The sequence below is a fragment of the Panthera uncia genome, chromosome B4, assembly GCF_023721935.1.
Source record: "Panthera uncia isolate 11264 chromosome B4, Puncia_PCG_1.0, whole genome shotgun sequence".
In the NCBI taxonomy this organism is placed as follows: domain Eukaryota; kingdom Metazoa; phylum Chordata; class Mammalia; order Carnivora; family Felidae; genus Panthera; species Panthera uncia.
The window spans coordinates 116,934,107-116,958,959 of NC_064809.1; the positions used below are offsets into that span (position 1 = coordinate 116,934,107).

Consider the following 24,853-nt stretch of genomic DNA (forward strand, 5'->3'; position numbering starts at 1 on the left):
CATCCTAATGATGTTTTATGGTTCCTTTGTAACAATCTCTCTCATATCCTGGTAAGACGGAAAGATCACATAATTGAATACAGCTATATCTTCTCCAAAGTCTCTTGACTTCACAAAAATTGTGGTGAGGAGTACAGCTCAGGGGAGCTACTGTGAGGGAGTAGGAGAACACTGGCCTGTGTCTTCAGTGTGAGTCCTAGTCCTCTCTATGCTATAACTAGCTGCATGACCTCAAGAAGTCATTCTATATCTCTGGGGCTTAGTTTTTCTGTTTTTGCACTACCTACCTTACAGGTTCTGTGAAGTATAGATTAAGTCACTTTGTTGACTCTCCAAGTCTGTTGTAGTGATCTCAAAGTAGGGTATACACATCCAGGGATGTGCAAGGTGATTTACTGGAGTGAAGGAGGACAATATCAGAACTTCCATTTATAGTTGCTTTTGATCTTGGCCTTTTAAAAATGTCTACCTTTGGCATATGTTTTGTAGTATATTAATATGGCATTACATATAGGTAAATTATAAATGAATAAACATATGTTGGAAGTTTTGCTAAAATTTTTTATTGATGGGTGTGTGATAAAAAGTGTTGGAGGTCCAGTGGCCTCCAGGATAAAGTCCAAATTCTTTAGTGTAGAATTTAGGTCCCCTGTGAATTCTCTAGACCCATTTCTTGCTCCTGCTGCTCCTCTTACCTAACTAACAAAACATGCCAGTATGTTTCATAGCTTCATTATCTTTGCTTATACTGCTCCCTTTGCCTGAAATTCTTGGAATCTCTCCCACCCACCCCCACCTTCCACTTGGAGACCCCTTACTCATCTTTCAAGACTCGCAAAGGAGTAACCTCCTGCATGAGTCCTTTCCCAAACTTCCCACATATACCAGATGACTCCCTCCTTGGACTTATCACACTCTATGGCACTTGCAACTTGTCTGGAAGTGTATCTGTTTGATCTCATTTACTCCTCTGTATGTTTTTGAAGGACAAGGGTCATGTTTTTTCATCTATTTTGTTCTAGCACCTAGTATGGCCCCTGATATGTATTTCATAAATATTGATTGATTATGCAAATAGTAAATGAGTTGTGAAAGTACTATAAAATGTTAAAATCTCTAGGCAAGTACAAAGAGTCATTAATATTAATATATATTAAATTCCCATGGATTTAAATGGAATATCTTTCTTAAAAATCTCTTCATTCATTCATTCATTCATTCATTTTGAGAGAGAGAGTGACAGAGCACAAGCAGGGGAGGGGCAGAGAGAGAGAGAGAGAGAGAGAGAGAATCCCAAGCAGACTCTGTAATGTCAGCGCAGGCTCAAACTCACGAACCATGAGATCATGACCTGAGCCAAAACCAAGAGTTGGATGCTCAACCAACTGAGCCACCCAGGCACCCTTCTTTCTTAAAAATCTTGATCAAGTGATATGAGTGAAATAATCCTAACTGATACTTTTAGGAACTGGTTCTCAACCCTGCCTGCACATTTCACGTGGGAGCTATATAAAATATCAATGCCCACCTCACAGGAATTTTTATTCAATTTATATGGGATGAAGTCCAAGCTTCTGTGCTTTTAAAAGCTCTCCAGATGATTTTCATGTGCAGGTAGGGCTGAGAACCACTGCTCCAAGTGTCATGGATAGAAAAAGAAAAGGGCTCAGGAAAACCTGGGACAGAATGAATGCTTTTCCTAAAAATGCAAATGCAGTTGTGAAAGAGACTTTAGTACCCAGGCTTTGAAGGTTGAAATCCATTCTCATGGGGAAAACACACACACAAATTGCAGTTATTTACTGACGCCAAACTACAGAGTCACTTGGATGAAAATGTGAGGGTTTAAGACTCCCCAACACGGTTCACTAAGAATAGATCGTGTCACAGAACCTGAACAATGTCTTGGATTCAGGGATGGCTGAAGATATTGACAAAGAGGATGAACTTTCTGTGAGGTCATGGAGCATGGAACTCCTCGTGAAGACCTGAGGGTTGCGCAAGGTGGAAATGACCTTGGTGAGAAGGTGGACACGGTGGGGGGTGGGGGTTTCTTTCTGACACACTCTCTGGGAAAGAGTGAGTCCCAGCTAGGCTACACAGAAAACAAAGAGGCAAAAGTTTATGAACTCTGATTTTGTAACTAACACCTTTTTTCTCCTTCTCTTTTTCACCTGGAGACTGTTAGAAAGCTGGGTGAGGTGCCAAACTAGCCTCAAACTGCTTCTCTGAGTGAAAACTTTAGGTGAGCATCAGCTAATATGAGTGTATTATTTGTATGGGTGTATGGGATTTGAAGTCTCTGTAGAGGTGTTTTTGAGAAACCTTATTAGGATTGTTGCATATGTTGTCACCATAGTGTGTTTTAGAGAATCACAGTGTATGGCTGGTAAATAAGTCACTATTAATATGCATCCTGGATGTCAAGGCCTTCAGGATAGAAGTTACTTTTTGCATTGCATACTAATTTGGGCATTGCTGCTTTGGAACTGATGACAATTTAGCCTGTAACCGGCTGAAGTTTCATTCGTGTTGAGAGAATTTGCTAAGCAAATTCGTGATGTGCCAAAGATTACTGCAGTTAATCTTATTTTAAGAGAATAAATATGTCCAAGCACTTAAGTGGCATGTGTTACAAATCACACTACTCAGGGACTGGTTACAAAGACCGCTTATCTGTTTGTTGAAGTAGGGTAGGCAGGACCTCTAGTGGCAATGGCTAGTTAGCAGTTAAGACTTAGTGTTAATCTTTTAGAAAGTATAAATCGCATTTCTTTTAAATTCTGCATGATATAATTCAGACTGATACTCCCCCAATAATCACGTTCAAATTCCTTGATGTTCACATTGTCTCCAGTTCGGTATACACATTTCTTGGAGATATATCCTCAAATAAAATTGTTTGAAAGATTTTCTGGCAAAGTGGACACTTGGACCTCTTAAAGTAAGGCTGCTCTTAAGGTGTGCAATGAGGTCAGCTAATGGTTTTAATTGGTTCTTGACTTGAATACTATTGACTTGTTCACACATTGTACACCTAATACCCGTAAATAGCCATTTGCACTCTGAATTTGATCTTCCAAACAGTAGCAAAGGATGATTTTGAGCAGCTGCTCTACTGGGAAAAAGGGCATGGTGGTGGTGGGGTTTGACAGTATCTGTGGTGGCCCCAGACAGTGCTAAACTGCAGTGCATCTGTTTGCCTTACCCCGCAGCTGAGTCCAGGCCCTACCCTGGGCAGGCCTGCAGTTGAGAAGAGCCCCTCTCTTCTGCTAGCCTGGTCCTGTGGGGTCTGCTGGCTGCTACATACTGAATCCCATCCAGGCAGACATATCCTTTACTTAGCCCAATGGCTCTCCTACTCCTCTTTCCTCTAGGGGTGGGGGTGGCAGAAAGGGGTAGTGGGTGTGGGCAGGCAGCTAGATGGGAGCCTGACCTTGTGGTCACATGCACATGAGGGTGAACTGTTGATGCACCGTTGGCTTGTGCTGTGGGGAGGGTGAGGAGGGAGAGAAGAGAGAAGAAAAACCTTTCCTTCTACCTCTAATGTAGGAGTCTAGTACAGTCTGGTCCTGAGTTCTTTCAGGGCTCAGCTGAGTATGTTACTTATCAGGGAATTTCTCCCTCCTCAAGATCAGGCTCTCTTGTGTCCTCTTGTGGCTTCCTGTCCTTGTCCCTACTAGCATTTATTACTATTCTAATGAATTATTTGTGTGAATGCTTATTATCTGTCCCTCTCAGTTGGGCACAAACTTCAGGATGACAGAAACTCCTGAGGATGGATGCCAATTCTGTTTATTTTTGTATCCTTATGCATGAGGCCTGGAATATAGTTGGTCCTCAATAAATGTTTGTTGAATGGATGAATGAATAAAAAACACAAAAATGAATGTATAAGAATGATCTTTGGAAGTAACCTAACATCTAGCAAGAGGGAAACAAATCAAGGAGACAGTTTGGTCAAATAAATCATTAAAACCATATTTTAAAAATATGTAATAATATTGAAAGGTGTTCAGAATGTATGTTAAATGAAAAAAAAGGTCAGATAAAAAATTAACATATTGTATGATTTTTCTTCTTTGGCATAAAGAAAATACAGAAAATTATTAGTATTTGTGGTAGTTTTGTTCTATATGAACACTGAAGTAGCCAATATTGAATCACTGCTCCTGGGGAAAATGCAACCTCTGGTCACAATGATTTTGTCAACTGATCAATATATTATAACATTGTTTTATGCGTATTTCCATTTAAAGACACCTTATTTAATATATGTTGTTGATTCATTAACACTGAGCTCATGGCCAACAGTGTGAACAAAGCTTATCTAATTCATGTATTTTCTCCATGTGCTTAGGAATGCAAGAGAACACTTCAGCCCTATGCTGTTTGTTTTTGTGAGAGAGAGAGAGAGAGAGAGAAGGAGTGTGAACAGGGGAGAGGGGCAGAGGGGCAGAGGGAAAGAGAGAGAGAATCTTAGGCAGGCTCCACACTAAGCATGGAGCCTGGCATAGGGCTTGATCCCACGACCCTGGGATCATAACCTGAGCTGAAATCAAGAGTCAGGCGCTCGATCGACTGAGCCACACAGGCACCCCTCAGGGTCATTTTAAACAATTAAATCACCAATGAAAAGCACAAAAATGCTAAAAACATGGCACTAAGTAGACTACAGAAAGGATACTTGTTTACAGCCTGAGAGCTGAAACAAGAAGGCAGAGCATTGCTCTGCTTAATTAACCTCAGCACCCTCAGCTGGGAACATGTGTGGTGGGTCTCAACATTTTTGCTGCTGTGCACATACAAGGGCCCCTGACTGACTGAGAAAGCACTGAGAGTATTGGTTTTGGGGTTACAATGAAGTTTTAGTGAATAGGTGAATTAATAAATATGGAGTCTGCCAATAATGAGGATTGTATAGAAAACTGAGGGCAGAGACACCTTCAGATTAGTAGAATCATGGTGATAAAACTATTTTTCTTTATTCTTTTCTGCACTTTCCCAGATTTTTGAAATGAACTTATATTCTTTTCTTTTTAAGTTTATTTATTTATTTTGAGAGAGAGCATGTGTGCGCATGAGCAGGGGAGGGGCAGAGAATGGGGGGGAGAGAGAATCCCAAGCAAGCTCTGTGTTGTCAGCACAGAGGCTGATGTAGGACTCAATCCCACAACTGTGTGATCATGGCCTGAGCTGAAACCAAGAATCGGATGCTAAACCAACTGAACCACCCAGGCATCCCTAAAATGAACTTGCATTCTTTTATAAGTAGAAAAATATAAAATTTTGCTTAAAAATAAATACTATTTTTCTTGTGTTAGGAATTAGTAAAATGTGATAGGCAAGATATGTACAGGGAAAGGTTAGCAAAAGGTTTTTTGGCCATCTGTGGCATAACAAGTTTCAAAATAAAAAGCCAAAACTATATCCATATAGTAGTTTAAAAAACATACCGAGCCATAATTTTGAAGAATGTTTTGAATTTCTCCTTACAATATGTGTTTGAATGGGCAATGTGCCATTTACATTCAGGAACAGGGTGACTCCCTGAGCAAGAGATTCAAACTGACCAGGAGAAAGAGACAGAAGAATAAGACCCCGCCCTGCAAACATAAATCAGCCATCTGATGATGGCTGTACCAAAGGGCCTGCTTTCTCTAAAAATCCTTGCCTTTGGGTATTCACCCCCTACTCTCTGTCAAGGCTGAGTTAGGTGCCCCTAACAGCAAAATGTCCTATTACAGAACTCCCCACACTGTGTTGTGATAACCCTCGTACCTGATTTCCCAACTAGACTTTAAGTTCTGGGAAGGCAAGGGCTGAATGTAGATGGTTCACTATTATACTCTGCTGCCTAGGGCAGTGCTTTGAGGACAGTGAGGGTCAAATGAGTATTTGTTCAATATAGATGGAATGATTACGCATCAAGCATCCCAACAGAGAGTGGTTCCTGTCAGTTATCTTTAAATATGAAAGTCAGTGTCAGAGACAGCACCAAAACTCATCCAAAAATACGGTAGTACAAGTGATAAAATTTCAGTCTTAAAAAAAGGACAAGATTTCTTATATTTAGGCAAATAGAGATCATAGAAATAAGAATCTGCCTCTGCATGAAAAGCAAATAAAATTCTTGTTTCCTTTTACATTCTTACAATTGTACATTCTGTTCAGCAGTCTTCTGGCTTCTGATTATCGGGGAATACACTGCTTGCTATTTCTTGAAGTGTCCATAAACACAGATAGCAGAGCTCAATTCCTGAAATGTGTTCAGGTTTGATAAGGCGGATTGGACTGGATCTTGTTCAGCCTTTAATCTATTGCCTTCGGCATCTGAGAATGTTCCAAACTCAAGGCTATTTCAGTACCTTCTATTTACAATATGTGATTCTATAAAATGATATTTGTATTAGTTTTCTATGGCTGCTGTAACAAGTTACCGCAAAATTAATGGCTTAAAACAACACAAATTTATTTTCTAACAGTTCTGTAGTTCAGAAGTCTGACATGGATTTTACTGGGCAAAGCTCAAGGTGTCAGCAAAGGTGCATTCTATCCTGGAGGCTCTAGGAGAGAATCTACTTTCTTGCATTTTCCACCTTTAGAGGCTGTCCAATTTTCTTGACTCATATCGATCTTCCTTCATCTTCAAAGCTACCAAAGTCAGACTGAGTTCTCATGGTGCCCTCTGGTTCCCTCTTCCTACAGTCTCTTTCAATTTTAAGGGCCCTTGTACATATTTTGGGCCCACTGGGATAATTTTAGAGTTAACTGTGTAACAGAGTTATTTCCATCTGTCTGTACCTTAATACATCTTTGCCATGTTACTTAACATATTTACAGGTTACAGGGATTAGGATATACGTACTTTTGGGGGCCATTATTTTGTCTGCCACAGATGCATGTATACAATTATATATACCTGCAATCTAGGAAATACAGTAAGTCATCAAAAAATGTTTTTAAAGTTTATTTATTTTTGAGGGAGAGGGAGAGAGAGAGAGAGAGAGAGAGAGCAGGGGAGTGGCAGAGAGACAGGGAGACACAGAATCCGAAGCAGCTTCAGCTCCAAGCTGTCAGCACAGAGCCTGACACAGGGCTCAAACTCATGAGCTGTGAGATCATGACCAAAGTCGGATGCTTAACCAGTTGAGCCACCCAGGTGCCTCTATAGTAAGTCACTTAAAAAACTGTGTCCCTATCCTAACTCTGTTCCCCCCGACTGGTTAAAAAAAAAAGATTAAAAAAATACCCAAAACAATCCAGAGAGTCAAAGCATAGAATGATATAATTTTGGAGTTAAAAATTTCAAATTCTTCTTTTGCTATGTGGGTTTAAGAGATTAAGATCTCCACCGTATCACTTGTGTGGGAGTTTATGTATAGGAATCTAACTGCTAATAAGTTATTTCCATGAAGTCCCACTCACAGTATGAATAGATATAATCTTGTTATAATCTGCCCACTGTTTGCCTGAAATTGTGCATACAAACTCTAAACTTTTTCTTCTTAATCATTTCTCTCTCAGAAATTTTGTTTAGCTTTCTAATTTGATTAGGCAAGGTTTTCTCATTCCCCACCGCTTTTTCAACAGATAGCATAAAGATAAACTCTTGCCAAATCCCAGGAGGAATGATCACTGACTGGAAATCAGCAGCAGTGATAAGCTTTTCTGTGTGGTTTATGCAGAAGCAAAAGACTGCCGAAATATCAGATTTCATGTCCCATATGTCCCCTTCTCACCCCACATTGTGCATTTAATAAAAAGTAACAGTTAGCTGCATTCCATATTTCAGTCACTCTTTCCCCATCTATGGACTGTAAGATTATGCAATATTTGTTATATTTGGTTTTCAGTGAAACCAGAATCAATAACAAATTTGTTTTATATTCATTCCTAAACATATTTACTGTGTGAATATGGATCAGCTGGGATGGTATGAGGCTGTCACACATGAGCAGGGCTTCTGTGCAGTCCACAGCAACCTTTCCAATATTCCTAAGTCCAATAAGTCATAAAGCTCATATGCTACCGAATTCAGAACATCACCACCAGTAAAATCAGTTGAGATACTTTTAGAATGTTCAGTTTTCCAGCATCTCTTTTTTGACCAAATCCTTTCCCCTATTCCTTCTGTCTGTCTCATCTGGTTAACTTTGAGAAGTGGACACAAGGTTTTCCTCCTCTCCATCTATCCCACTCCTCTTCCCCTATTGTGAGATGACCGTGTGGTTGAGGTGGGTTTTGATTAATTTTAGCTAAATCCATCCTGATTTTTCCATCCCTCTTCTGAGTGAGGCAAAGCATTGCACATCATTCCACTGGGAACATAGAGTGGTTCAGTTTGGCCCAATTAGATGGTAGAAGTTTGCTGAGGCTTCTAGTTAGTGTTCTCACTCTGAAAAGAAAGTTTCAAAGAGTCATCCTCCCCCTGCCCATGGACCACCCCAAACTGGTTCTAGAACTTTTGCAACCATGTTATCAGCCTGATGAAGTAACTGATCTAGAAGAATCACAGGGAAGCAGAGCTCCTTCCTGATCCTCTGTCAAATACTTCTGAACTTCCAGTCATATGGACAGTGTTTCCTTTAGGGTTAAGCCAGTTTGAATTGGATTTTCTGCTATATTTACTCATTCATTCCATAAATAATTACAAATATCTACCGTGTACCAGACACTGTTCTAGACATTTGGGTTATATCAAGGAGAAAAACAAAGGGCCCTGCCCTCTAGTATGAAGAGATTAAAAAAAAAGAGCAAATGATAAATATAATAAATCAGGAAACTCACTTCTTAGTGAGTTCTCACATTCTTATGTTAGTGATTAAAGAAAGATGAAGGAACTAGGGAGCAACAGGAGCAGCGGATGAAAGATGGGAGTAGCCAACTATAATTTTAAGGGTGGGCAGGTTTCACCTCATTGAAAAGGTGCAGTGTGAATAAACTCTCAGGTGAAGTGAGCATGGATGGATATTTGGGGAAGAAATTTCTAGGCAGAGACAAGGGCCAATTCCCTAAGTTGGGGGCTTCCCTGGAGTATGGGAGAAGAAAGGAGACTGATGTGGTAGGAGTGAAGAAAAGGAGGGCAAAAATTAACAGGGAGCCCTGTGGGCCTTCTAGGCCAGTGAAGAAGGATTTTGGCTTTTACTCTGAGTGAAATGGGGAGCCACTGACGGGTTTTGTGCAGAAGAGTTGAAACCATCACTCTGGCTGCCATTTTGGGGAACAGGTTTTGGAGGGCTTACGGAAGATGCAGAGAGCCCACAGTCCTAATTCAGTGTGGTGGTGATGGTGGTGAGGAGTGGTTTCCATTCTGGATAGGCTTTGAAGACAGAGCCAACAGATTTCCTGACAAAGCATATGTAGGATGTGGAAGAAAGAAATCAGCTACAAGGATGACTCCATCTGGAAGCAATGTAATTCATTCTCTCTTAAATTTGCCTGGCTTGCCTATCATCTACTATAACAGCGAATGCTATGAACCATAGGAAAATCCAACAAAACATAGGGTTCACAGGCAGACCAATAATTCAATATTAAGAGACTTACATTTTCTATTCACCATCTCCTTCACTTAAAAGTGTTTTTCTTGGCTGCCTTTTAGAAATAAAATTATCCTTCATTGTGTTTGAGTGTACTCAGGTAGGACTGAAGTGGTGATAGTTCTACCCTGTGAGGTAATGTCCTCGCCCTTTGTGTGACGTGGCTTCCCTTTATCTGGAGATTTCCGCTCCTGGATGTGACAGTGATGTTTCTTCCTTGTCAGTGGATTCAGCATCTGTATATGGGATATTTCGACTCCAATTCTGCTGCTGCATCATCCTAATTGTCTGGTTGTTACTGCCTTGTCACTTACCAACCGGTGTGAGATATTCTTTAGCTCTTCATCTGGAACAGAATAACAGCCTCTATCTTTAGAAATGATACATGCCGCGGATTATTCATGTTTGTAATTACAAATCTTCTTGCAGAAGCACAATTATTAAAAACCTTTGGAAATGACATTTCGTCTCACATCACAGAATCTGCCATTAGCCTCTTGTGCTGGTTTTGCTTTTGTTGCTGTAATTTCCACCTTCACTTCAATTGTAATTTAACATTATCTCTCTTCTCTGTATCTTTCTACCTGGCTGTAATGGTTAGGTCTCCTGCTGTTTATCCTTAAATACTTTCCCTTCTGTTCTGAATCTTACTGGGCTATGTTCTCTGGTTACAACCTAGAACACAGCTGCAGCAAACTTGTTGCACTGTAATAACTCAGAAGGTTGGTTTACCTCTGGTGCAGATACAGTGAGGGAAAGAGCTGGAGGGAGATCATTCATACAACCTTATCATTTTAAGAATGAAGAAACTGAGGTTTTAAGTGGTTAAGTGAATTTGATGTTGATCACCTAGCTTCTTATTACTGGATTATGCTCTGCAGTAGCAGTTAGGGATGTATTCAGGGATAGATTCTAAGTCCTCACATCTTGCAATGTAAACTGACTAGCCAATGATCTGGATAACAGAGCTGGAGAGGGGAAGGGAAGTGACACTGAGTGCTTCTCCTGAGCCAGACACTGTGCTAGGTGTTTTGTATCATGGACCACATTAATATCCACAACAACCTGGTAAGGTAGGATTATGCCCATTTCACCAAACAAACAAACAAACAAACAAACAACAAAAAACCAAACAAAACTAGACTAAAACAAAAACAAAGAAAAAGAAAAAAAAAAGGAAATATTGAAACTCTTGGGAGATTAAGAGGATTAAAAGCACATAATAAGTAACTACTTGATCTACCTGACTTCCCACCCTTTCTCTTTCTGCTACATCAGGAACAGAATAATAGGTAATATTCTGAAAGCTTGAGGTGCAAGCAGGAGCTACTCTTTAAGTGGTTTGGAAAGCTAAAGTGTTTGGAAAAATGTGAAGATGGTGTTGGAGACTGTGCCTCATGATATCTGCTGCTTCCTAGATTTGTGCAGCTTCCATTCTTCTGTCCCAAGCAAACAAGACCTGGCTAACCATTCACCCGACCCAACCCACCCACCCGGGAAAATCAAAACTAGGAGTTACCAAGTCAGAGAATTTGCTCGGTACTCGAATTTTCAGTTTTGACTCTTTGAGGTTGTGTTGAGTCTTTTTGGTCCATAGTGCTCCAAAGTGGCTCAATTTGGCTGGTGAATAAGAAAGAAAGCTTGACTCTACAATAGGTTTTCTTTCTGAAATAACCAGGAACACTGGACATCAGAGATATACATTAAATGACTGCCTTCTTATTCTTTAGTTCTTTAGACGTTAGCTATTTCCATTGCTTCTTTCTTTTTTTTTTAAATCTTATTTATTTATTTTTAAATTTACATCTAAGTTAGTTAGCATATAGTGCAATAATGATTTTAGGAGTAGATTCCAGTGATTCATCCCCTATGTTTAACATCCAGTGTATTTCCATTGCTTCTGCAGAGACAGAAAGATGGATAGAGAATCAAGGTCAGGAAATAGTATGGAGGTCAGGGTCAGTTAAGGGAATCTACCTAATTCCTGATCCATGGGGTTTTCTGAATGAGTCACCTTTGAATTGCAGGAGGATATCTAGTAGAAACCCCAGTATGCCTCATTCTTAAGAGATAGCCTCTAAAACACTGGGATTAGCATTAAGCCCTGAAAAGTCAAGAGTCATGATGATGGTAATGGGGCCAGAAACTTTAACTTCAAGCACAGTGGAAAAGGTTGGGATTGTGAAAAGCTGAAGGAAGGAATGGTTGTCTTCCAAGAGGACATGGTGACCATACTGAATGAAAGGAGTGAATGAAGATGCACTGAGAATTCAAGGTCAGGTTTAAGTAGTAACTCTCTAACAGTTGAGCCCTTTAGTGACATATTGAAGGAGCTCTACTAAGATCTTTAGAAACAGCAGAGTGTTGCACCTGCATAGGAAGGGTTATAGTTAGCTGTTGTCCCAAAAAACTAGATTAGAGATTTCAAAACCTGCTTTCTTACCACAATGACCTTGGTTAATTAAAAATTCAGATTTTTTTGAGTCCTGCTTCCAAAAAGTCTGATTGACCCATGGGAATAACTTCAGGTCAAGGAACCTCCTTGGAAACATCTGGGGTAGGTAATCCTGACTTCTGTAATTATGAGTTTTTATGTGCTACTTTTTATGGCATTTCTGGGACATCATTAATTTTGTCTTTTCCAGCTCAGAGATTTTTTTTAATGTTTATTTATTTAATTTTGAGAGGGAGGGAGAGAGAGAGAGAGGGAGAGAGAGGGAGACATAGGATCCAAAGCAGACTTTGTGCTGACATCAGAGAGCCCGGATGTGGTGCTCAAACTCACAAACTGGGTGATCATGACCTGAGCTGAAGTTGGATGCCTAACTGACTGAGCCACCCAGGTGCCCCCCAGCTCAGAGAGTCTTAATCTGAGTTTCTGGGGCTCAATGTATAGGGCTCAGGGGGTCCGTGAACTACTTGAAATTGTATGCAGAATTTAACATATATATGAGCTATGTGCAGTTTCAAAGGAACCTCTGGTCCCCAAAAGGTTTAGAATCACTGCTTCACTTGTTCTGCCCATCACCTTTCTTCCTTGACTCACTGGAGCTGGCACATTGCTTTCAGTCCTGGCCAGTTTTCCTGGCTTCAGTGGACAGTATATCTATTTTGGAACTTTACATTCAACTATAAAACACAGAATTATTAGGAAAAGACAAGCGTGAATTCCATGTTCCTATTGCAATTAATTTTGGGGGAAAGGATATGCTTGCAGCAGTTTTCATAGAATACTGCTGTCCCCTGCTTTAATGAGCAAATAAAAAACATCCATCCATTTTGGTAATTCTACTGTCTCCATTTTTCCTTGAAGTCCGCCCTTTTTGCTGAACCACCTTAAGCATGGCTCCAATTGTTTTATTTTGCTTCTCTAGGTCCTTTGTTGCCCTCATCATGCTCCACTGTCCACAGAACAAAGTCCTGACTGCTTGGCCTGGCATCTGTGCCCTTTACAATCTGACTGTCTCCTGCTGCTCCCCTAATTGTTCCATGTTCCAAGCTAACTGTGCTACTTGCCTTTGCCCAAACCCTGTCTGTACCCTCTTCCCTCTGGGCCTGAATGGGATGCCCTCCCTTTCCTCTCCATCTGTTACAGTTTTACCCTTGTTTAAGGCCCTCTTCCTCTCTCTCTCTTTGTCAGAAATTTCCTCTTCTCTGAACATCAGTTGGACTTGGTTCATATGGGTCTTACGGCATTTGTAACATATGAGTTCATGTTTCATCATTCATGATTTCTGTTTCTCTTCTTCCTTACCAGATTCTAAGTCCTTTCAAAGCCGGGCGCATGTTGATTTTAACTCTGTATCTGGTGTGCTGACGTCACAGTACTGAACACACCATAAGCCCTTAACAAAATCTGGTGAATACATTTAACAACCTAGATCTGACTACTTCAATTTAGGAAAATAATTCTGTTTGTCTTTTTTCCTGGTAATCTAAGTTGGGCAATGTCTTGAGTATGGCATTAAAATTACATTTATTCTTGATGAGTTGGAAATTCATCTTGATGCGGTAGTGCAGTATTTTTATCCCTTTTGACTGGTGATGATTACACTGAGGTGAGAGGTTAAGGGAGTTGTCTAAGGCTGCCTGTAGGCAGGAGACAAAATGGGCTAGAACCCAGGCCTTCTGAAGACACATTAGCAAAAGCTTAGCATTGACTGTGCCAAGAATGGAACATAAATGTGTTTGCACATTGCCAAAGTCAACAATCCTATGGGTCAAAAAATTTGGTTCAGTGCAGACACTACAGGTGATGGACTATTAAAAACAATTATTTTTTTACAAGTCTATTTTGGCATGGTTGGTTTATTTGGTCTTTCTGTTCCCTAAATAAGAACATACCTTTAGGTCTAGTCCTTGGCCCTCTGCTTTCAGCCCTCTCCAGTATCTACCCTGGGGACCTACCCCTGCTTCATGGTTTTAATTATCACCACTCTGACTTATCTAATGTCTTGTCTGTAGTGGTGACCACTCCCCTGATCTCCACCTCACAGCAATTATAGTTTGCTGGAAGTTTCCCCTTGGAGTTATCCCAACACTTTAAACTCCTGATACCTAAATCCAGACTCATCACCTCTCTGACCAAACTTAACCTCCTCCATATACATATGTTTAATGACCCCTTCTAATGATCGAGGTTTGAGTCATTGTTATTTTTAACTTCTTCATTCTTCATAGTTTATTCATTAAGTCTTATCAATTCTTCCTTCAAAGTATTTACCATGTCCATTTGAGAATCTAGAGGCTTTTTGGCAAAGACTGCATCTTTCTTTAGAGGCTCTCACCTTGCACACGTTCTTTTCTTTCTATTTCCATCACCACATTTCTAAGCCAGGGCAGGTGCTGCCTTATCCTTAAACTACAGTAATAATATTTGCCTGATCAATGTTTCTAAAATGTAAATTGAATTATGTTATTTCTCCCCTCTGCTTTCAAATTCCATTGGTGTTCATTTGATCATAGGATAAAACCCTTAATCTTCAGCTTGGTGTACCAAGCCTCCCATAATATGACCCAACTGATCATTCCATCAGTATAGTCTAATGCCTTCCCCCTCCCCCCCCCCCCCAGAAATTCTTTGCCCCAGGCAAAGTCTTCTGTTCACTCTCCCAGAATTTATCTTCTACTGCCTTGCTTTGGTACTCAGTTTACTTCTTTTTATTTTCCATATTTTTCATTCAAAGCCCAACTGCTGTCTCATATTTTGATATGGTTTTTCCAAAAGATTTAAATCCACATCTCCAAAGTTGTTGGGCCCTTATTGTTTATGTCTTTGTCACTCAATGTGTTGTCAAATGATTTGCAGCAATGGCACCACCTGGAGGCTGGCTGGAACTATAGAATCTCAGGGACCCACGTCAGACCTGTTGAATTTGAATCTGTATTTTAGCAAGATGCCTGAAGGGATTCATGAAGGTTGAGAAACTCTGGTCTACTCCACTTGCACATGTAAATAATACTAAATAATACATTGATTTGTATACTAATCTGTACTCCTTAAGACCCTTGAAATCTAGAAAACTGTTTTATTTCTTTTGCATCTCTCTCAAACACAATTTCATGGCAAAGTAGGTGCTTAATAAATAAACTTCAATGTCCTTTTCTTAATTGTCCTATTAAGAGGGGGGAAAAGCCCCAAGACTCCTAGAAAGTGAATACACTACAAGCTTTGGCTATTGAGTCCATCTACATTTGGCAAAGAAACAGTGACAGGTTTCTCATGTGGTGATCTCTTTGTACCCTTGTAGCACCTTATTCACCCCCATTATGACACCTTTCTGTTTGCATTACTTCTGTGTACATGTCTTTCTTGCCACTTAGGTAACCATGTCTTAGTCACCAACTCATCAATAGCACCTTGCCCATCAATGGCAATAGTCAACAAATGTTTACTGATTTGAATTAATAAATGAATGAATAACTTGTTACATGAATACATTATAGAGATTAAAATCTAGGCCTCTTCTGGATGTTTCTTACTATAACTATATAGTAAATGTAGTTTACATTTACTATATAGTTACTCACTATAGTGTACACAAAGAATATACATTTATCACCATACTTTATACAACAGGTAAATTAACAGACTTTCCAAACTAGAGATCTCCTTCTTTGCTTCCACCCCATTGCTACCATATTTTGATTTTTGAGGACTGAAGATGAGAAACATGAAGACTGAAAGTAGAAGCAAGAATGAAATGCAAGAATTTTATGTGAAGAGTCTTTTACATTCAACTGACAATGACTTAAAGGGAGCCCCAAATAAAAAGAACTTTTCAGTTATAAATGTCTCAATATTCACCTGACAAAGTGTTCTCCTCTAACAAGTTCGTCAAACAAAAAGGAGTGATATGGTAAATGACTACAGAATAAAGTGGTGTTTATGTAGCTTGGTGGTACATGCTATTTCACAATTTTGTTTTGTGTCTGAAAAACATATGAGGTTTGGCTGAGATTAGTAAAGAAATGTCTGATTTTTGGCAAATATTGTCCATCATTGAAGAAAAGAGAAATCTGAGAACAGTGTCAGATTTCTATAGTCTTCCATCAGCCTAAGTTTATAAAAGCTTAAAGAACACCGTAGTGTTATAGATGACCCAAGCATGCATTTGTACAGTTTCTTAACTTTTTGCATGGGAACGTGCCTTATTTCTGCCAAAAGACTGCAAGGAGGGTAGGGATATTTATTTTATAATTCTGTCCATCGTTGATAATGGTTAGCACATACAGCTTTAATCTATCCTTCCTTCCAGCAACTTTTTTATTGAGAGATTGAGATGGAATATTGAGATATTCTACCTGTAGAATAGAATATTCTATTTGAGTGCTATCATATATGCTAGGGAAAAGAACCACTCATCAAAACAAAACTCCTTCTCTTCACAGAGCCTGCATTCTAGTGGAGCAAAAAAGACAATAAATAAAATAAGTGTAATACATAATTAGATCACAATATGGACTATAGGAAAAAAAAATTAGAGAAAGATGTTGGGGAAGTGTACCTTTAAATAAGGAGTTAGGAAAGACTCTCTGTAAGAAAGTGAGATTTATGGAAGGATGAGAAGAAGGTGAAATATATAGCTAACCTGCTAAGGAGGATCCTCAAGAGGAATAGCAAGTGCAAGGGGCAAGAGGTAGGCAAGCGCTGGTATGAACTGGGAACAGCAAGAAAGGTTTCTTGGGTTTGGAATACAAGGCACTTAGGGATGCATGAATGGAGAGATGAGGTCAGATCTTACATGTTAATAGGATCTCTGTGGCTGCTAAGCAGAAAAGCCTGAGGGGAATAAGGGTGGAGGCAGGAGACCAATTAAGAGGCCACTGCAGTAATACAGACAAGAGATAATGCTCATTTCTATCAGAGAGGCAGCAGTGGAAGAAGTGAGGAGTGGCTACATTTCTGAATATAGTCAGAGGGTAGAGCCAACAGGATTTGCTGGTAATTGGATTTGGAGTTATGAGAGGCAGACAGGCATCCAGGACCTAGGCATTCATGATTTTTGGTCTGAGCAACTAGGAAAATGCAGTTTCCTTCAGATGAAACAGGGGGAAGGGTGTCAGTGAAGTTTTTCAGGGAATATTGGAAATTTAGCTTGAGCCATGTTGAGTTTGACATATCTTTTAGACAAGTGAAGATGTTGAGGAGGCAGTTGGATATTTGTGGAGTGAATGAATAAGCAGGATCTTAATCAAGTAGTTAACTCCCTCTTAGACAGAATCAACATTTTCCCTGACTAGACCTGCCTGAATTCCATACCTAGAGACCTGACCACCTGCTAGTCATCTCCCCTTAGATGTTCCCTAGACCCTCAACATGTCTAAAATGAAACTCACTCTCTTTCTCCCAAACCTGGTCTTCCTCTTTGTGAATATAGTCAGCGGTACCACCAGACATGCAAGGATCCTATTCATTTCCTCATGCCCATGTCTGCTGGCCACCAAACCTTATCAATCCTGCCTTCATGCCATCTCTAGAAGCCATCTCTCCCATCTACCTTCACTGTTGCCTTTTAAAATTAGGTTCTCATCATCTCTACCTGGATTATGTCAGTCTTCTACTTGGTCTCTCGGTCTCTAACTTATCTCCCACAGTGATTTTCTGAAATGCAAATGTGGTCATATTACTTGTCTACTTAAAAATTTCTCAAAGGCCTCCTTCGGTCTATAAAGTAAAAAATTCAGAGCTTGGCCTGCAAGGATCATCATAATCTGTCCCTGCTTGTCTCTCAGATTTATTCTCACACATACACATCACTCCTATGCATTAGCTATACTGTTCTACCCGTAGTTAATTGATTTGTTCATTCAATATTCAAATATATAGAGAGTGCTTCCTATGTTACAAGCAACTATGCTAAGCTCTGGGGATACATTGCTAGATGTGGCTAACTTAGTTCTTGCTTTCATGGAACCACACTTTCTTAATTCCCATGCCTTTGCAATTTGACCCCTCTGCCTTGAATTTATCTCTACCTTCCCCTCCCTGCACCTGAGTACCACTTAGAGAACACCAACTCACCTTTTAAGATTCAGCTCATGTCACTTCCTTGTATTAGCACTTTTCTTAACCTCATTCTCTTCTAAAAATGTTTCTTTTCTCAAAAGGTATTGAATAACTTAATAGCTCTGGAAGTGAAGATACCTCTAAATACATTCTAGGTTCAGTTCAGAGTATTGTATTTTATATTACACTAGGAGATCACAGCTCAAAGAATAGGATTTTCTTCTTGATTCTAAGAGGCAGAAAAACTTCCTTTTTCTGGATTTGTCCCTCTGACCTTGGTCTCCACAGATGGGATAAGTAATTGTTAACTTGCTGCAGAGTGACTAAACCCAAATGCACTGGATTACACACACAGTGGCTGCTCCAGAATTTTTATATAGTAAAACCTTAGGTGTGGTGATCACATTGGTAAAGGTGCTGGGGAATTTGTAGCTTGGTGGGTAACTGATGAAAATGTGTTTAAAGGCTCCTTTATTTATTTTAAAATTTTTATTATTTTATTTTATTTTTATTTTATCTTATTGAGAGACTATGAGCAGGGGAGAGGGGCAGAGGGAGGGAGAGAGAGAATCCCAAGCAAGCTCCATGCTCAGCACAGAGCCTGATGCCATGACCCTGGGATCACGACCTGAGCTGAAATCAAGAGTCAGAGGCTCAACTGACTGAGCCACCTAGGTTCCCCAACTAAGCCATCCATTAGTGTTACCACTGTATAGAAAGACTGCCTTTTATACAGCTGCCCATACTTCCTGATCTACCCTTCTTTGTAGCTCCTACAGAGGGTACACAACTTGGGAATGAAAATACATATGGATTCAGAAATGTATAAAGAGATGAGGGAAGGCAGTAGGTAATGAGGAGGAGTATCAAGAAAAGTAAAAACCTTCCTCATTTGTTTGTACCCATCAGCTAAGAGGTGCTTCAGTATAGGAGTGAGCATTTGCCTAAGCTGAGAAAACCTAGAAACTCTGCCCCCAACCTCTGTCTGTATCTCTTCTCTCTTCTTTCTCTTGTTCTCTCTGTTTCTCCACCTCCCCACCTCTCTCTGGATGCAGACATATACACATTTAGATAATTTTAGAAAGCTCCATTGGAGAATATATTTTATAAACATGCAACAGTGCTAAAACCAAGTATTCCAGTAAAAGAGCCTAAAAAACTCTTGGTTCTCTCCCTCTGACTAACTTGTAGGCTGTACATGGTGGCGTATCTTATAATAAAGTAATAACAATAAATATCTGTGGGGCACCTGGGTGGTTCAGTTAGTTAAGCGTCTGACTTCAGCTCAGGTCATGATCTCACGGTTTGTGGGTTTGAGTCCCACATTGGGCTCTGCGCTGACAACTCAGAGCCTGGAGCCTGCTTCGGATTCTGTGTCTCCCTCTCTCTCTGCCCCTCCCCAACTCACTCTCTCAAAAATGAATACCTATTTAAAAAAATTAAAAAAAACCAATAAATATCTGATACTTTCTTGCCTCACCTCTGGTGTAACTAGGCAGTCAACAACCAAGTTATCACTGTAGTATAAAGTCATTCTGCCTATGATAAAAACCATAGCCACCCAACTGGTATAGGAAGGTGAACCTTCCATGAAGACTGCTAGCCCATGCTTGGTTACACACATTTGCCCACATATGCACACACAAATGCACACATTTAAGCATTATAACCAGATTAGTCTTTGCTTTTTGTATTGTATCAAACATTTAAAGGTAATATTTCATCAGTGATTGTCAATCAGAGTTATAAAATCATATGAATATATTTATCAACTTCACTTTAAATAATTTATTAAGGACACCAATTTGCTGTGAAGAAGAGCTAGCACAGCCACTGGTAATATGTTTAATTTATTTAAAGAGAAGCCTGTTCTGTTATTGCTTAAAATATAGTTACATCTACATGTAGATGATTGTTTATTAATTTGTCACAACATTTAAATATATCAATGAGACATTTTATAAATTAAAATCATATCAAGTAAGGGGATTATACCCTGATTATAAAGGTTTATGATTAGGTGATGATTATGAATGCCTAGCTTAATAATTATAATGGCTTAATGACTCTTGTGGTTATACTTTATAACAAAGATTGCACATTTAATAGTATGGGTATGGTACGTAGTAAATGGAGCAAGAAAAAAGTGTCAATTTTGAAGCTTTAAACTAGATTCCTATTGATCTGATGTATGAAATTTCCTTGCTATTTTTTCATGGTTGTCAGTCTGTATTATTGCATGCTAGTGACTTTACTGGCTGGGTATAATAGACAGGTTTAATGCCAGAGTATGGGCATAGAAAGAGCTCAACATTTAGGACTTGGACTCACTACTGAGATTGCAAATTTATTCACTGTCTTTGTCCTGTTCAGAAAGCTGAGCTGCAGACTTGTGTAAGTGCCTCAGGCATGTGCCAAGCTAAAGGTGGGGTAGTCCCGCCTGTTATCTGGTAGAGTCTGGGTGGCATGTGCCTCTTCCACAGCCCCTTAGCCAAGATTTAAACATCTGCTCCAAGGCCAGTCATTTGAACAGTAATATCTAGTGGATAACATGAGCTCTGGAGTCAGATTCATTTATTCATTCTGTCATTCAAAAGGTATTTATTGAGTGCCTGTGTGCCAGGCATAGTTCCAGGTGCTGGGAATACAGTAGTGATCCTGTCTTCAGGGACTTCTACTGTAATGACTGCTTAAGTTCAAATCCTGACTCTACCTGTTAACCTTGGGCACGATGTTTTACTCTCTGAATTTCAGTCTCCTAATTTGTACCAGACTCATATAAAGCACTCAACATTGTACCCAGCATATTGGAAGAGTCAGTTATTTTTATTGTTGGGAAACAGTCAAATGCAAACCATTTTCCTACCACTAATTAATTGGTTGTGAATGTGATCTATTAGTTTAAATGACTGACTCTATGGTTTTTAGTCTAGTCTGAGCATCACTTACAATACAGTAATGGCCATATGACAATTAGAATATTATTATTGTCTTCTTAATAAGGTTTTGCCTTTTAGGAAACACATATGAAATGAATATCCAAACTCCTTTCCCTTCAGGGCACTGAAAGTAGGAATAGAAGACGATTTTTCTAAGAGCTGTGTACACATTGTATGAGATACAAAAATGGAAAGGAAAAAAAAAACCTCAAGACAATATTTTATTTAAATGTTAAGCAGTAGTATTAAAGGCCCAGGGAATTTTAAAGAGTAGAATCTTCCTTATGTTAGAAGAGGTTTCTCAGATTCTGAAAGAATCTGAGAAAAGGACAAGAGAACCTGTTTGGTTGTCAAAATATAATTAACTATGGAGCTGTGTCATGCTACCTAATAACTGAGTTAGTTGCATCAAAACTATGAGGCACTTTCAAGTGTTGAAATGAAGGCACTAAACTGATAACCTAAATTATGTACTCTTTTATCAAAATGCCTGGAAACCTGCTCAGGCTGGAGATTGGTTAATGGCATACACCAAGCTGTCCCAGGGAGCACAGATTTGTTTTCCTATGTTAGTGGCTGAACTCATCTGAAAGACAGCAGAGAGCATTGCCACACTCTGTCACCTGTAGGCTAGGGGTGGGGTGAGCTCTGAAGGCTATTTAAGAGGATATTTTTCGGAAAACAGGAGGTGGCACTAGAGAGCTTATGGTGGAAAACATAGAAAGTGCTGCTCAGCTGCATTCCAAAGACATCCCAGGAGACAAGCTGATTATCAAAGGAAATCTGACACTTAATAGCATCTCTTAGGGTTTGGAGCACAGTTGGAAGAATCACTTAGAAAAGCGTTAAAAACTAACCTAAACCAACCAAATGAATATCTCTGGGGCTGGGATCTAGCATTGAATTGTCATTGATCTAGTCTTTAAAAACAAAACAAACAAACAAAGAAACAAACCTCCCCTAGATAATTCTAATGTAGCCAGAGATGAAAACCGTTGTTTAGAGGCCAGTACTTCTCATGGTCCCCAGACTATTATCACCTGGGTATTTGTAGAAATAAATGCCCATTATCAGGCTCCAACCCATACCTACTGAATCAGAAACTTTGGAAGTGAAACTCAGCAATCTGTGTCTCCAAGGTGATTCTGATGCTCACTCAAGTTTGAGAACCATTGTTCTGGATAAGTCATGTCAGATGACAAAATCAAGAAGGCAGTTAGGCGGAAATGCCCGAGGTTGGAAGTCCACAGTGGTTTCCTTTTGGACTTCTAGAAAAGAACTAAAAACACACACTCTTCATTCCCATAGAGCCTCTGAAAGGAAAGGGGATCTAACTTTGCAGATTTATCTTCCTCAAACCTCCTAGCAAAGAATCCTAGACCTCTGGGTTCCAGCTGGGTCATATGACTTTAAATAAAATGCAGAAACTAATGATGGAAAGCTGTCAGACCACCAGAAAGACCAGTTGGCCCTTGGACCAAGAGGGGAAGTGAATGGGGAAGGGGAGGGCTTTCCAAAACCCAAGAAAGAATAACCTAAAAATGAAAAGAAAATCATTAAAACTGAACTTTGCTTTACTTTTTCCTTTCCTTTCATGAAAGCTTTTTTTGGAACAGCACTGATATGTTAATAAAATTGAATAATGTCCCTTGTACTAAGTTTTCAGTACGAGATGAGAACTGCATAAGAACATGTTCTAATGATGCGTTGGTTTTTCTCACAGTAACATCCAGCCCCCAGAACATTCTCCAGCAGCACCCACACTTTCCGGTCCTAGTGAATAAACCTGGAACAGAGCTGAAAATCTGAGCTGTTGCCACCTGGATGGTGAAGGATCTTCCCGTGAACTGTATGTAGCCTGGCTCTGTTGCTGACTTCGATGAGAGTGTAGGGAAGTCACTTAGCTTCTCTGCCTTCAATTTTCTCAGGCAGAAACTGACAGAAACCACCTAGATGAAGTGAAATGTCAAAGTGATCTGCACGGGACTGGGAAGAGGGCCAGGTGCCACAGCCTAACAAGAAAAAGAAAACTGCACAGGCTCATACTGTCACCTCCTGGCAAATGGGCAGAATGAAATTTAAGCTGAAACACTGAGAAGTTTAATTACCAAATGTGGGCCAAACCCTTTGTGATTTTATTAATTGTCTTTTCTTCCCCATACACATATGCTCTGCAACTATACTGCCTTCACCAACCAATAATCGAAGTAAACCATATGAACCATTATAGATGAATCATATTATATAAATAAGGAAAGAACCTCAACCAAATCCCAGAGGATGGATTGATTTTGTGGAACAGAAATATCTTTTTTGCTTACTTTTAAGTTCATTTGATGAAAAAATACCACATGGAATCATTATTTTAAGCACAAATTGCATTTAAGAGGAAATGCCTGGTAAGCCTTCTGGGGATGTACATAAGCTAATTTCATTCGACTAAAGGCTGTGAAATGCATTTCTGGGAATTATCGTGCAGAGACATACTTCCAATGCTTTATAACATGGACTTTACTGGGCTTGGAGAGAGAAATGGCATCCTATTCACTGTACTTGTTATTAAACTGAAGCTCCTCAATGACCCAGGCTCATTTTATCTAACTATATAGCCAGCTTTTTTGGATTTACAAAAGATGAGATTTGGGGGAAAGAAAATGAGAAACAATGAATCATTCACACAGGCACATAACTAGCAATTTGAAATTGGTATTCAGACCGTCTGATCTTTACATCTGTTCCTTTGTTCAGTCGTATTCCAGCCTCCAAAAGTTTCCCAGGTACTAATCATTGTTCTGTTCAATCCAATTACTGCTATGTTCAATTACTGTCCTCTGTTTCTCTAATGGAGGTTTGCTTTCAAGACCAGTGGCAACTCTTCAATATATATTTCTGTTTTTTTCATTTCCTCATAAAAGTTCCATCATTTTTTTCTTTTTCACTATGTTTTTTCTTTAATCACTATCACTTTATCTTCTTTTTTTTTTTTTTTTTAGAGAGTGCATGAGTTGGGGAGAGGGGGAGTGGAGAGGAGAGAGAGAGAGAGAGAGAGAGAGAGAGAGAGAGTGAATTTTAAGTAGGCTTTATGGTCAGTGCAGAGCCTGATGTGGGGCTTGATCCCAGGCCCCTAGGATCATGACCTGAGACTAAATCAAGAGTCAGATGCTCAAATGACTGAGTCACCCAGGCACCCCTCTTTGTTTTATCATCATGTTTTTATTTTCATCCTTGTTTTCCTCCATGACATCTCTCCTACCCTTAATATTATTCTCTAGAATGCTGTTAGATTTCCTATCTTTCTTTTTTATTCATACAAACAACTGTGGCATGCAAAGGGCCATAGAAACTTGCCAATATCAGGCTAGTTTGGGCTAGCACAGTACCTGGAAATTGGGAGGCACTCAATCCATATCTGTTCAATAACTGCCTGGATAAATGAAAATAGAAATGATTCCCTCCCTTTTTTTTGCTACAATCTTAAGCAAAACTGTAAACTAGTAACTTCCACCTCTTCAAATGTGTGTCAACTTTTTTTTTTGCTAAGCCACTTTATTGAGGTATGACTGACATACAAAAACCTACATATTTAATATATACAACTTGATAAGTTTGGAGATAAGTACAACCTGTGAACTGTCACCACAATCTGTGTCATAATGTATCTATTGCCTCCAAAAGTTTCCTCCTCCCTTCTTTATTATTTTTTTTTGTGTGTGATAAAAACACAACATAATATTCAGGCTCTTAGCAAATATTTAGGTATACAATACAGTATTAACTAGAGGCACTATGTTGGATAGTAGATATATAGTGTTTATTTATCTTTTCAAAAAAATTTTTTTAATTAATGTTTATTTTTGAGACAG

General features: G+C 39.4%; 1 long non-coding RNA gene across 1 annotated transcript in view; it reads left to right on the forward strand.

The window, feature by feature from the left end:
- Positions 1 to 23,580, forward strand: part of LOC125919460 (uncharacterized) — a 42,076-nt gene extending 18,496 nt beyond the window's left edge. Inside the window, exon 3 of the long non-coding RNA XR_007456793.1 lies at positions 22,714 to 23,580. This is a non-coding gene — a long non-coding RNA (uncharacterized LOC125919460). The remainder of the gene's footprint in view (positions 1 to 22,713) is intronic.
- The last annotated feature ends 1,273 nt before the right edge of the window (positions 23,581 to 24,853 follow it).